The sequence below is a fragment of the Peromyscus leucopus genome, chromosome 6, assembly GCF_004664715.2.
Source record: "Peromyscus leucopus breed LL Stock chromosome 6, UCI_PerLeu_2.1, whole genome shotgun sequence".
NCBI lineage: Eukaryota > Metazoa > Chordata > Mammalia > Rodentia > Cricetidae > Peromyscus > Peromyscus leucopus.
In genome coordinates this window covers 70,025,471-70,037,361 of record NC_051068.1, presented here as the reverse complement: position 1 = coordinate 70,037,361, position 11,891 = coordinate 70,025,471, and the positions used below count along the sequence as shown (strand labels likewise).

General features: G+C 48.3%; 1 long non-coding RNA gene across 1 annotated transcript; it reads left to right on the top strand.

Moving 5' to 3' along the window:
- The first annotated feature begins 870 nt into the window (after positions 1-870).
- Positions 871-5,114, top strand: LOC119088193. The gene is made up of 3 exons (XR_005091799.1): positions 871-1,084; positions 3,266-3,356; positions 3,812-5,114. It is a non-coding gene; the product is annotated as an uncharacterized LOC119088193 (long non-coding RNA).
- The last annotated feature ends 6,777 nt before the right edge of the window (positions 5,115-11,891 follow it).

Sequence of the window (11,891 nt, the reverse complement as noted above, 5' to 3'; positions counted from 1 at the left end):
TCTCTGTGTAGTTTTAGAGCCTGTCCTGGATCTCGCTCTGTAGCCCAGGCTGGCCTCGAACTCAGAGATCCGCCTGCCTCTGCCTCCAGAGTGCTGGGATTAAAGGCGTACACCATCACCGCCCGGCTACACTCCATTCTTTATGCATTCATCTGGGCTGTTCCCATCCCTGGCTGTTGTGATTAGCACGGCAGTACATGGCTGTGCAGGTGTCTGGGGATGCCAGCCTGGAGTGTATGCTCAGGAGCACACAGCTGGACCACACGAACATCCATTCCTATGGACAGTTGATCACCTTTCCATCTCATGCTCCCAGGTGGAACCCATAATCCAGTCTTGCTTGGAAGGCGAGTGCTGTCGCGCCATGATTGACAGCTAGCATCCTTCTCGGAGAGCTCACACTTTTACCATTGGAGGTTTTCACATGTGGCATTTCCATGACAAGCGCCATTTGTTTAGACCCTGGGGCCATGTGGAAGGCTACTGTTTGCAAGTTCAGAAACAGTTATTTATGGGCCTTTAGGTCTCTTTAAAAAACATATATTTATTAGCATTAGCATATTCAGGCTTTTGGGGAAGAGAGTCAACAGCCGTACCCAGCTGTGACCCTTATGGACGGCAATGAAGACAAGTGTGGCAAGGTGGGCATGACAGCGGCATGGTGTCACGGTGCCAACGCTTTTGTAGGCTCTCACGGCCGGTAGCCAACCCACGGCTTTCTGACTGGACCGAAGGCCTCCTTCACCCGAGGAACTCGGGGTAGCCAACCCACGGCTTTCTGACTGGACCGAAGGCCTCCTTCACACGAACTCGGGTAGCCCCCACGGCTCTGACCGAGCCTCCCCCGAGAACCGGGTACCACCCCGGCTTTCTGACTGGACCGAAGGCCTCCTTCACATGAGGAACTCGGGGTAGCCAACCCACGGCTTTCTGACTGGACCGAAGGCCTCCTTCACACGAGGAACTCGGGCCTGGTACTGTAAACTTGCCCAAGAACCCATGCCCCAGGGTGAACCCAGGACTGTTATTCCGCTAAACAGACACAGTGTCAAACTCTCTTCCGAGTCCTGCCTTTAACCCACAGGTAAGTGCAGCCCTCAAGCTCCTCGGACACCTCTGGGTGCTGGACGGTGGTTAACACACAAACTCACAGGTGGCCCAAGTGTAGGCAGTAAGTGACTGTGGCGTTATCAGCCACAAACGGGACATCTACATCACACCCCTCCCAAGGCTTAGGGGAAGAGAGTATGAGTCACAGGTCGGGGAGGACCAGAGCAGAATGCTGACCTGTGGACAGGCCCGCTGCTCTCACGGACGGACGGACGGACGGACAGCAGACGTGCTTGCCTTCATAAAGTCAAGCCAGTTAATAACCTGGCAAGGAGTGGGAAGGCGTTTGTAGGCCCCACCCCTGAACGAAGAGCTGCATGGATAACTGATGGCTTCTGGGGTGTGTCGGGGGAGTGACAGTTTTCTGGAAGTGCCCCTGGTGGGCTGACCATGCTCTCGTGGATGGCCCCGCACCAGGCATAACTGGACGGCACAAAGTAGAGTTGACAGGTCATTAAAAAATAAGAAAGAAAGGGGCTGCAGAGGTGGTTCTTGCTGCTCTTCCAGAGGACCTGGGTTTGATTCTCAGCACCCACATCTAGCTCCAGTTTTAGGAGTTCTGACATCCTCTTGTGGCGTCTGTTGACACCAGGCACACAATGGTGTGCAGACACACAGACAAAACACCCACACCCACACAACACAACAATATGAAGTAAATAACAAGGACGTGGACCCGGGAGGAGTTAGGGGAGGGAGGTGGGCTGAATGGGACTGAGATATATTGTATGAAATATATAATAAATAAATAATAATAAATAAAAAAAGAGAATGAAGGCTTGGCACAGTGGTACACGATTTTAATCCAAGCATGGGGAGGCAGAGGTTGGTGGATCTACACAGGCTAGCCTGGTCTACATGGGTCAGCCTGGTCTACAGAGCAAGTTCCAGGCCAGCCAGGATTCTGTCTCAGAAAGGAAAAAAAAAGTGAGAATGAGAGATAGGGGAGAGAGAGGAGGAGAGAGGGAGGGAGAAAGAGGGAGGGGGAGAGAGAAGGAAGGAAGGAAGGAGGGAGAGAGGGAGAGAGAGAGAGAGAGAGAGAGAGAGAGAGAGAGAGAGAGAGAGAGAGCACACCACCATGAGGGGTTAGCATGGGGATGGGTAGAGGACAGAGGACCTCTTCAGAGAGAGACTTTCACAGTACCTCCCTATGCAAAACCCCCTAAAGTGTCTCCAAACCAAAATCCCCAGAACAAAGGACAGACCTGAGCTTTTTAAACCTTTTAGGAGTGGTGGGAAGTTCTACCTCATGTGATTTAGTTCAGCACAGCAGATATGACAAAGGGTCATAGATCAAGAGGCTGGCTCCTTGCAGGACTGCTTCTTAATTCCTTGCCCCAGAGACAGCTGTGGGAAGCAAGCCCTGGTTCAGGCCGAGACTGGCCTAAAGCTACAGCCTCCTGTTCTAACTCTAGGAGTTCAAGGTCATCTTTAGCTGCTTGGGGAGTTGGGGCCAGTCTGAGCTACAAGATACCCTATCTAAAAACCAAAGCCACCAAGAATATAGAACACAGTCACTTGAGACACAAAATTGCATGTTAGTATTTAGCCAGACACCAAACCTAGGGCGAGAAGAACCTATAATTATAAGGACTTTCAAAGCCACACAAAATCGTTTAGTGTTTGGGAGCTGGAGAGAAGGCTCAGTGGTTAAGAGCACTGTCTGCTCTTCCAGAGGACCGGGGTTCAATTCCCAGCACCCACATGGCAGCTCACAACTGTCTGTAACTCCAAGACCTGACACTCTCACAAGATATACATGCAGGCAAAATACCAATGCACATAAAATAAAAATAAATAAATCATCTTTAAAAAACCAACCACAAAAGGATCAAGTGTTCGGAGCTGGAGAGATAGCTCAGCTGATAGGACTTGTTCTCATGGAGAACTCAGGTTTGGTTCCCAGCACTCACATGGTGGGTCCCAATCTGACTCCTCAGGCACCAGGCACACACACGTGTGGTACTCATACACACCTGCAGGCAAAACACTTACACACACAAAATCAGTACATCTAAAATAAATAAATAAAAATAACAATTTTGTGTTTGTTGAATACTGAATAAAAGTTCTCTCCCATTTGTTTTGCTTGGGCTAAAGTTTTTTGTCTTTTTTTTATTTCCCCAAACTTCTAGTCTGTCTTCTTTTTTTCCAGCATCTTCTTAGAGGTGGGACTTAACGTTACCACTCAGCACGCTAAGAGGCAACCACCAAGGAGCTCTGTGGCCAGCACGGAAACGACTTTGGTGAGTTCCCCCAACTCCTGCCTCAACTGTGTGTGTGTGTGTGTGTGTAGTAGTGTGTGTGTGTGTGTGTGTGTGTGTGTGTGTGTGTGTGTGTGTGTGTGTGACACCCACCACAGCACCCAATGAGAGCTTGTTGTTGCCCACAGTTGGCGAAGGTGGCAAAGGCTGTCAGTGAGGTCTAGGATTCTCATGTGGGTGGGGCCGAGGTCATCATCAGTGGCTCCAGCAGGAGGAAGTTGCAGCTTTACTCTGTCAGGGTTCAGGGGTTCAGTTCCCCGGTGTCCAGGAGTTTCCCCAAGTGCGCCCTGACCCTGGCTTCTCTTCTGTTTCTCTTTCTGCTTGAGACGGTCTTAGAAATTTGGGAAAATTTAGGCTAATTCATGGCTCAATCTGTTCCTGTCCCTGTAAGCTCTGGCCTAGTCACTTGGATTTCCACTCTGATTTTGTCTTTTTAGATGGGTTTCATGTGACCCAGATGACTGGAACTTCACAGGTGGCTAAAGATGACCCTGAACTGCTGACCCTTCTACCTCATCTGGATGACAGGAGCGTGCCACCCTGTGCCACCCTGTGCCACCCTGTGGCTTCCAACACCCTCTTATTTATTGAAACCCTGGCGCTTGGACTCAGGCCTTCCTAGGAAAAGGCTCTGCCGCTGAGGTAGCCCTCTGCACCTGGACATTTGCACACTGCCCTTCCTGCTTCAGAGGTGATTCCATCAGAAGCTCCTCTACACGGTCTGTCCTGTCCTACACTAGGACAGGCCCCAGCTTCATCCGTTCCTCCCCAGGCTCACACAGTATCCCACCGACTCAGTTCTCCAAGTCCCTTCATTGTTTCTAAATTAGATTCTTTAATTTTCCCTTTGTAAAAAGCACATTTGGGTCGGGAGGCAGACTCAGTTAAGGTTGCAAGCATACAGCCCAGGTCCAGGCCTAGCATCACATAAACCCCCGTGATTTGGCTTACTTACGTCTATCATCACTTAGGAGGGAGAGGCAGGAGATCAAGATCATTCTCAGATACATGAACTAGCCTGGGCTGTAGGACACCCTGTCTCAACAAGAACAAAATAAAAAGTAAAAAGAAAAGCATCTCTAATTAAGCTGCTCGGGATCAGTGAAATGATGAGGATAAGGGGAAGAGGGATGCAATGGGGTGAATATGACAACCAAATGTGTGCATCAGAGCCAAGGTTAACCTGCAAGTCCCACTTGCCCAAGGACAAGATAACTTCCTGGAATGCTGGGAGCTGCAGTCCTTGGGAAATAACAAGCCACATGTTTTACTCCCCTAAACAAGACTGCTTGAACCAGCTATACCACCAAATGTGATCGACCACATGCAGGTAGGAGATACACAGGCAGGAAATTGTGCATCAGGATGCATGCTTGCCTCATGGGAAATGTGGTGAATTGTGAGGTTTGTCCTTTTAAGCCCCTGCAAAACGTGACCTGTGGCCATTCCCTGGGAATCCAGGGAGAGTCCTGGCCAGAGTCCATCAACCTGGCCAGTATTTAATTAAGCTTGCTTCAAATTTGGCTCAAAATTGTGGACTGGTTTCTTTCTCTCAAATTCAGAATTAACATGTATGTATAAAGTGTCATAACAAAATCATTGCATATCATTAATATATATTAATAAGAACAATGTAGTGAGATTCTACCTTGAAAACTACTCAACAACCCAGATGACGATCTGGCCAATGACTATCAGGTAGATGTAGTTTTTTTTTTTTTCCTTTTTAGATGTATCTACGAATATTTTAACTTTTAAAAAAATATTATTTTATGTGTGTGTTTACATGTCTGTCTGAGCACCACATGTGCCTGGTGCCTGCAGAGGCTGGAGGATAATGTCAGATCCCCTAGAACTGGAGTCACAGACAGTTGTGAGCTTCCACGTGCATGCTGGGAACTGAACCTGGGTCTTTGCGAGAGCTCTCTCTCCAGTCCATTAACTATTCTTTTTAAAAGTGTCTGTACTAGGTTGGGGGGCAGTGGCACACACCTTTAACCCCAGTACTCCAGAGGTGGAGGCAGGTGGATCTCTGTGAGTTCCAGGCCAGCCTGTTCTACTGAGTGAGTTCTAGGACAGCCATGGCTGTTACACAGAGAAACCCTGTCTGGAAAAAAAAAGTCTGCATTAGTTAGGCATTTTTTAAATGATTTATTTATTTATTTATTTATTCCATGTTCACTGGTGTTTTGCCCACATGCACGTCTGTGTGAAGGTGTCAGATCTCCTAGAACTGGAGTTACAGACAGTTGTGATCTGCAATGTGGTTGCTGGGAAGTGAACTCGGGTCCTCGGGAAGAGCAGCCAGTGTTCTCAACTGCTGAGCATCTCTCCAGCCCCGATTAAGCATTTTTTTTTTTTTTTTTTTTTTTTGAGACAGGGTTTCTCTGTGTAGCTTTGCGCCTTTCCTGGAACTCACTCTGTAGACCAGGCTGGCCTCGAACTCACAAAGATCCGCCTGCTTCTGCTTCCCGAGTGCTGGGAACCACCGCCCAACCTGATTAAGCATGTTAATGGTCTCCTTGGAGAACTATCACCAACCAAAGTGCTGCGGTTGGAAGCCTATGTCTCAGGGTGGGGCGGTGAGGAGACATTCAAGGTCAGAACCCATTTAAGGAGGCCTGGGCCAGACTCAGCTTCAGGACACTCCTTCTCAAAACAAAGAAAACCTCATCTTCCAAAAATGACAGAACAGACCTCAGGTATGCGAGTCCTCAGCGTCACCGCCTTACGTGACAGGCCTGAGGAAGTGAACCACTCCACCCGAACGTCTCCTGCACCTCAGGCACCCAGCTCATCCAACTCCCGGGTGACAAGGTCAGGGGCTTCCAGGCCACTCACTTCCGTCCCTTTGAATCATTCGGTCTTCAGCCTGCTGACATCACTTCTAGGCTTATCTATCAGGAGCCAAGCGTCTGTCATGAGGACCTTTACCCTCTGCTCTCTCGCCAGTCCACTCCATGTGTCCACAGATGATGACTCAGGCCCCACACAATCGTGCTTCACGACTACACCCGGGCAGCTGAGCACTGCTGAAGAGAGCTGTGTGGTGTTCGTGCACATTCCTCGTTTGCAGTCTGTTCCAGCCCTTGGTTGTTTCTGACGGCCTCCACGAGTAGGCTCAGCCGCTCACACATCGTCCTGGCTTCCGGGCCTCTTTACCTAGTTTTTGCTTGGCAATTCAACCTTGAACATCTGACTTCACAGGGCCGGGAGGTTGTCAGCTCAGTAGTAAAGTGCTTGCCTGGATAAGTGAGGCCCTGGGTCCAATCTACAGCCTTCTTTGTGAAGAAAAGGGGTGGCCAGGGAAGGATGGCCATCGGTTGTCTACCTCCAATCACGAACTGCTGTCAGTCCAGACAGGATGAGGGGCATGCCCTCTCCTTAAAGCCAATTTCTTACTCAACTGGCTTCCCACCCAGACAAAACTGAGCATCTGGGAGAGGCAGGCACACAGTGAGCTCAGCAGCTGTCTGCTCAGTGAGGCTGTTGTGTAACTGAACACATGCACCTGGCGCTCACAGCCACACTCTCTCCTTTTAGAGCCCAGGCTTAGTTACTATCACGGCGGACCAGGCTTCAGTGTCTACTTATCCTTTCCACGCGATCCCTCACAAGTGTCTACCCCACCCCCTTTTCCTATAGATACTAGGCAGGCTTCGAACTTGCTGAGTGGTTCAGATTGGCTTTCCGTTTGAGATCTCCCTGCTCCAGCCTCCTGGACTGAGTATCTGCTGAATCTGTAACTTAGCTTTCCTAAGACCAATTTCAATAGTTTGGTAGAGGTGAGGTCCTCCTGCATGTGGAATCGGACGGTCCAGGACGATTTGGTAGTTAAGGAAAGAATGGTGTAGGCAGCTGGACATGGTGGGCAGTGCATGCTTTTAAACCCAAGTCCTTTGCAGGAGCAGCAAATGCTCTTAACTATTTCATTTTTAAATTTGACTTTAAATAATGTATCTATACCTTAGGTGGAGTCACCCTATTAAGTCCACCCTGACCCCAGCTCACTGTGTGGTTCACGTTATGTAAATTTACTAGCCTCTTACCTCAGCGCCCGAGTCCTGAGATTACAGCTGTTGCCGCCACACCAGCTCATAGTCACTGCTTGTTTTTGAGACAGGGGCTCAGGCAGCCCAAGGTGTCCCTGACCTCATTTTTATTACTTTCAAAATCATTTAAGGGCTGGAGAGATGGCTCAGTGATTAAGAGAATTTGCTGCTCTTCCGGAAGACCTGAGTTCAGTTCCTAACAGGAACGCCCGATGGATCACAACCACCTGTAACTCCAGTTCCAGGTGATCCAACCCCATCTTCCAGCCTCTTTGGGCCCTGCAATGCATGTGCTATGCACACACAAATGCACATAAATTTTAAAAAAGCATGAAAAAGCCAGGCACAGTGGAGCACACCTTTAATCCCAGCACTTGGAAGGCAGAGCCAGGCGGATCTCTGTGAGTTCGAGGCCAGCCTGGGCTACAGAGGAGTTCCAGGCCAGCAAGTTTGAGGCCAAAAAAACCCAAAAGGTTTTTTGAGGTCTCAAAAAAAAATAATTAAATAAATAAAATAGCATTTAAAGATGGCTCAATGGGAAGAGCGCTTGCTGCCAAGCCTGATGACCTGAGTTTGATCCCCTGAGCCCAGAAAGGCAGAAGGAAATGAGTGACTGCTGAAAGCTGTTTGCTGACTTCCACACACACTATGACATGTGTGTTTCTAAATTCACTCCACAATAATAAATAAGATGAATTAAAATAAACAAAAAAGCAGTTTTAACAACTTGAGCTGGCTATGAAAGTATTTAATAGCTTAAATGTCCCCTAATTTGTGCCTCAGGTATAAATTTACCTGGTTTTTTTTTTTTTTTTTTTTTTTTTTTTTGGTTTTTCGAGACAGGGTTTCTCTGTGTAGCTTTGCGCCTTTCCTGGAGCTCACTTGGTAGCCCAGGCTGGCCTCGAACTCACAGAGATCCGCCTGGCTCTGCCTCCTGAGTGCTGGGATTAAAGGCGTGCGCCACCACCGCCCGGCAAATTTACCTGGTTTTAATGAAGGCTGATAACCCTTGGGAGGCAGAGTGAGGGATTGCTACTATCCGAAGCCAGCTTGCTATACATAAGATGCCATCCCCAAACAGCCAGACAGGAGCTGGCTCAGTAGAGTACATACTATTCTTGTAGAAGACTTGAGTTCGTTCCCAGGACCCATATCAGGAGGCTCCCGGCTGCCTGTGACCCCAGCTCCAGGGGATCTGACTCCTCCCCCTCACTGGCATTTACATTCACATGCATAGGCTCACCCCATGTAATTAAAAATTAAAATAAAACAAACTACACTGTATGGCAAATTCAAGATCCACATTGTGTGTATGTACATATGTATGGATGTACAGAAAGGGTTTTCTGTAGCCCAGGTTGGCCCAGAACTCACTGTAGATCAGAGTGGCCTCAAATGTGCAGCAATGGTTCTTCCTCGGTCTCCTGAGCACTGGATTTCAGGTGTACATCACACACTGGCCTGCATGTTTATCCTTTAAATACTATCACTATTTCTGCATTTTTCAGAGTTTTGAGTAGGATCATATAAAAATAGAAATCTAAGCCAGGTATGGTGGTTTACACACCTTTAATCTCAGCACTTGGGAGGCGGGCAGGCGGATCTCTGTGAGTCTGAGGCTAGCTTGGTCTAAAAAGTGAGTTCTAGGACAGCCAGGGCTATTACAGAGAAAGCCTGTCTTGAAAACCCCCACCCCCCAAAAAAAAAAGAGAAAGAAAAAGAAATATGTACACACACACACACACACACACACACACACACACACACACACACAAGGAATCAAACCCAGGGGCTGGTGCATATTAGCCAAGTGCTCACTATTGAGCTACATCCTTAACTCCGTTACTATGTAGCCCAGGCTAACCTTTAACTCTTTATCATTCTATCTCACCTTTGAAAGTCCTGGGACTCCACATGTGGACCACCATGCCTAGGTGCTACAATTTTTTTTTCTTTTCTTTTCTTTTTTTTTTTTTTTTTTTTTGAGATAGGGTCTCATGTATCCCAGGCTTATCTTGAACATTATTATGTAGCCTTGAACTTGTGATCCTGAGTCTACCTCCCAAATGCTCGTCATGGGCCACCACACAGGGCTTTAGATGGTACTGGAAAATGAATCTAAGGCTTTCTGTAGACTCCCACTCTACCAAGTAAGCTGTATCTTCAACAGTTTCACTATGTAGCCCAGGCTAGCCTCTTAAAAACAACTTTTAGGTGTTCTTTATTTAAAAGGTTTTTATTATGTGTAGGTGTGTATGTCTGTATGTGCCCTTGGGAGGCCAGAGAAGACACATCCCTGGGTCTAGAAGTTACAGCAGTTGTGAGCTGCCTGACATGGGTGCTGAGAACTGAACTCAGGTCCTCTGCAAGAGCAGCCAGTGCCATTACACTGAGCCTCTCTCCGGCCCTGCAACTGTGAGTGTTTCAACCCCCATGCCCATTTCAACATCGTTTATTTTGTTGTTTGGGTTTTTGAGAGAAGGTCTCTGCACCCCAGGCTGGTCTGGACACTCACTATGTCTAGCGAAGGCTGTTTCACAATTACAGCTCTCCTTCCAGGGTGCTGGATTACAGGCGTGTGCCACGTCTGGCACAAAGTCTTTAGACAGGTTCTCCCTGCTTCCAGGATGAAATTCAAAGGTCCATTGATGATCTCGCTCTTGCCTCCTTCCCATCTCTGCCTCGCCCTTGTATGGATTGTTTCTAGTTTGCAGAAGGTAGTATCTCTGAGTCATTTTATGTGTGACATTTCCCCGGTCTAAGGTCTGCATCTGCATAAGCTCCGCTCCTATTCTGCCATCACATCCCATTTAGAAAAACGTTTTTAAAAGACTGTTCCTATGTAGTTTAAGCCTTCCTTGAACTTGAACCTGCTGTGTAGTCACGGGAGAACTGGACTTCTGAGATCAGACCCAGGGTCTGGGCTGGGCAAGCACTGAGTGACATCCCCAGCTGCAATAGACCTTATGTGCAAGGATTTTCCTGATCCAGAAGTGGAGGCGAACACCCGTAATCTCAGGAGCAGGAAACAGAGACAGCAAAAGGATTAGGAGCTCAACCAGGGCCAGCCAGGGCCGGCCAGTGAGTTCTTAGTGAGCATGCACTACATAAGGACTGTCATGTCCCCCTCCATCCTGTGATCCTCCCTGACTAATCTCACCTCACCTCAGTATGTGCTGACACTTACAGAGATCCCTCCACGTGTGACACTGGGATTACAACCTCCATGAAACACCTTCTTCCACACCTCGTCTCCTGTTCATTCTTCAAGTGGCTCAAATGCTCTCTCCCAAGAAGCTCTGCTGGTCTACTGCGACATGCCCCTTCCCATTCAGCACTCCTAATCCACCTAGCTCACAACATGCAATCACCATCGGCAGGCCGCATCTTCACTGCCTCAGCTCTTCAATAACTGGAGTTTAACTTTCTAGTCTGTTCCTGGTTGGAGCCTGTAAGCTCAGCCCTCAGCCTGAGTGCTTAAAGACCTGCCTTTTTGAAAACATTTTTCTGCTCTTCCCCACACCTCCTCAGATTGAGAGGGCGCCTGCCCCTGCACATGCTCAGCATGGAGGCTCTGTGTTCTTTTGTACATGTGTGTCCATGGTGCATGCGCATACGGAGACCAGAGCAGGAGGCTGGGTCTTCTATCAATCTTTGCCTACTGGGCCGACACGGGGTCTCTCACTTAAAACAGCGGGTCGTATTTCTGCTCGCTGGGCTGGCCTTCCAATGCTGGGCACAGCCAGACCTGGGGATTTGAACGCCAAAGTTTTCACGCTTGCAGAACAAGCGCTCTTAGCCACCGAGCATCTCTCCAGCCCAGGATCCCTGTATTTATCCTACCTACCGACCTACCTGCGTGCATGTGGCACTGGGGGTTGAACCTAGGACTCTGTGCACGCTCGATGAGTGCTCACCATTGAGCTATAGCCCCAGCTCAATCTGTCTGTGACATTCCCACGGACAGTGAACCCCTTGAGGATCTGAGCCACACTTGTACACTGCTATGGCCCTGAAGGCTCTTACACGCTTTGTCTCATATAATTTAATCCTATCTTCTGTATAGATACACACGTCGCTATACACAATTGAGGTAGCTTAAGACACTTGTCTAGAGTAATATAAAACAAAACAAAACCAAAAGATGGGGCCAGTGAGATGGTAAAGGCACTTGTCGATGAGCTTCACTACCTAGGTTCAGTCCCTGGTCTCCACATGGTAGAGGGAGAACCAGCTCCCAAAGGCTGTTCTCTGACCTTCAGACACAGGCTGTGGTACTCATGGACACACCCCTCCCCACAAAGAAATAAAATGTAAAAAAATAAAAGAAAGTCAGGGTTCCCAGCATTGGATTTCGGGGAATCCAATGCCCTCTTCTGGCCTCCCCGGGCATGTATGTGCAGGTAAAACACCCATACACATAAAAATAATTTGTTTTTAAATTAAAAAAAAAAAGTCCAGTCAG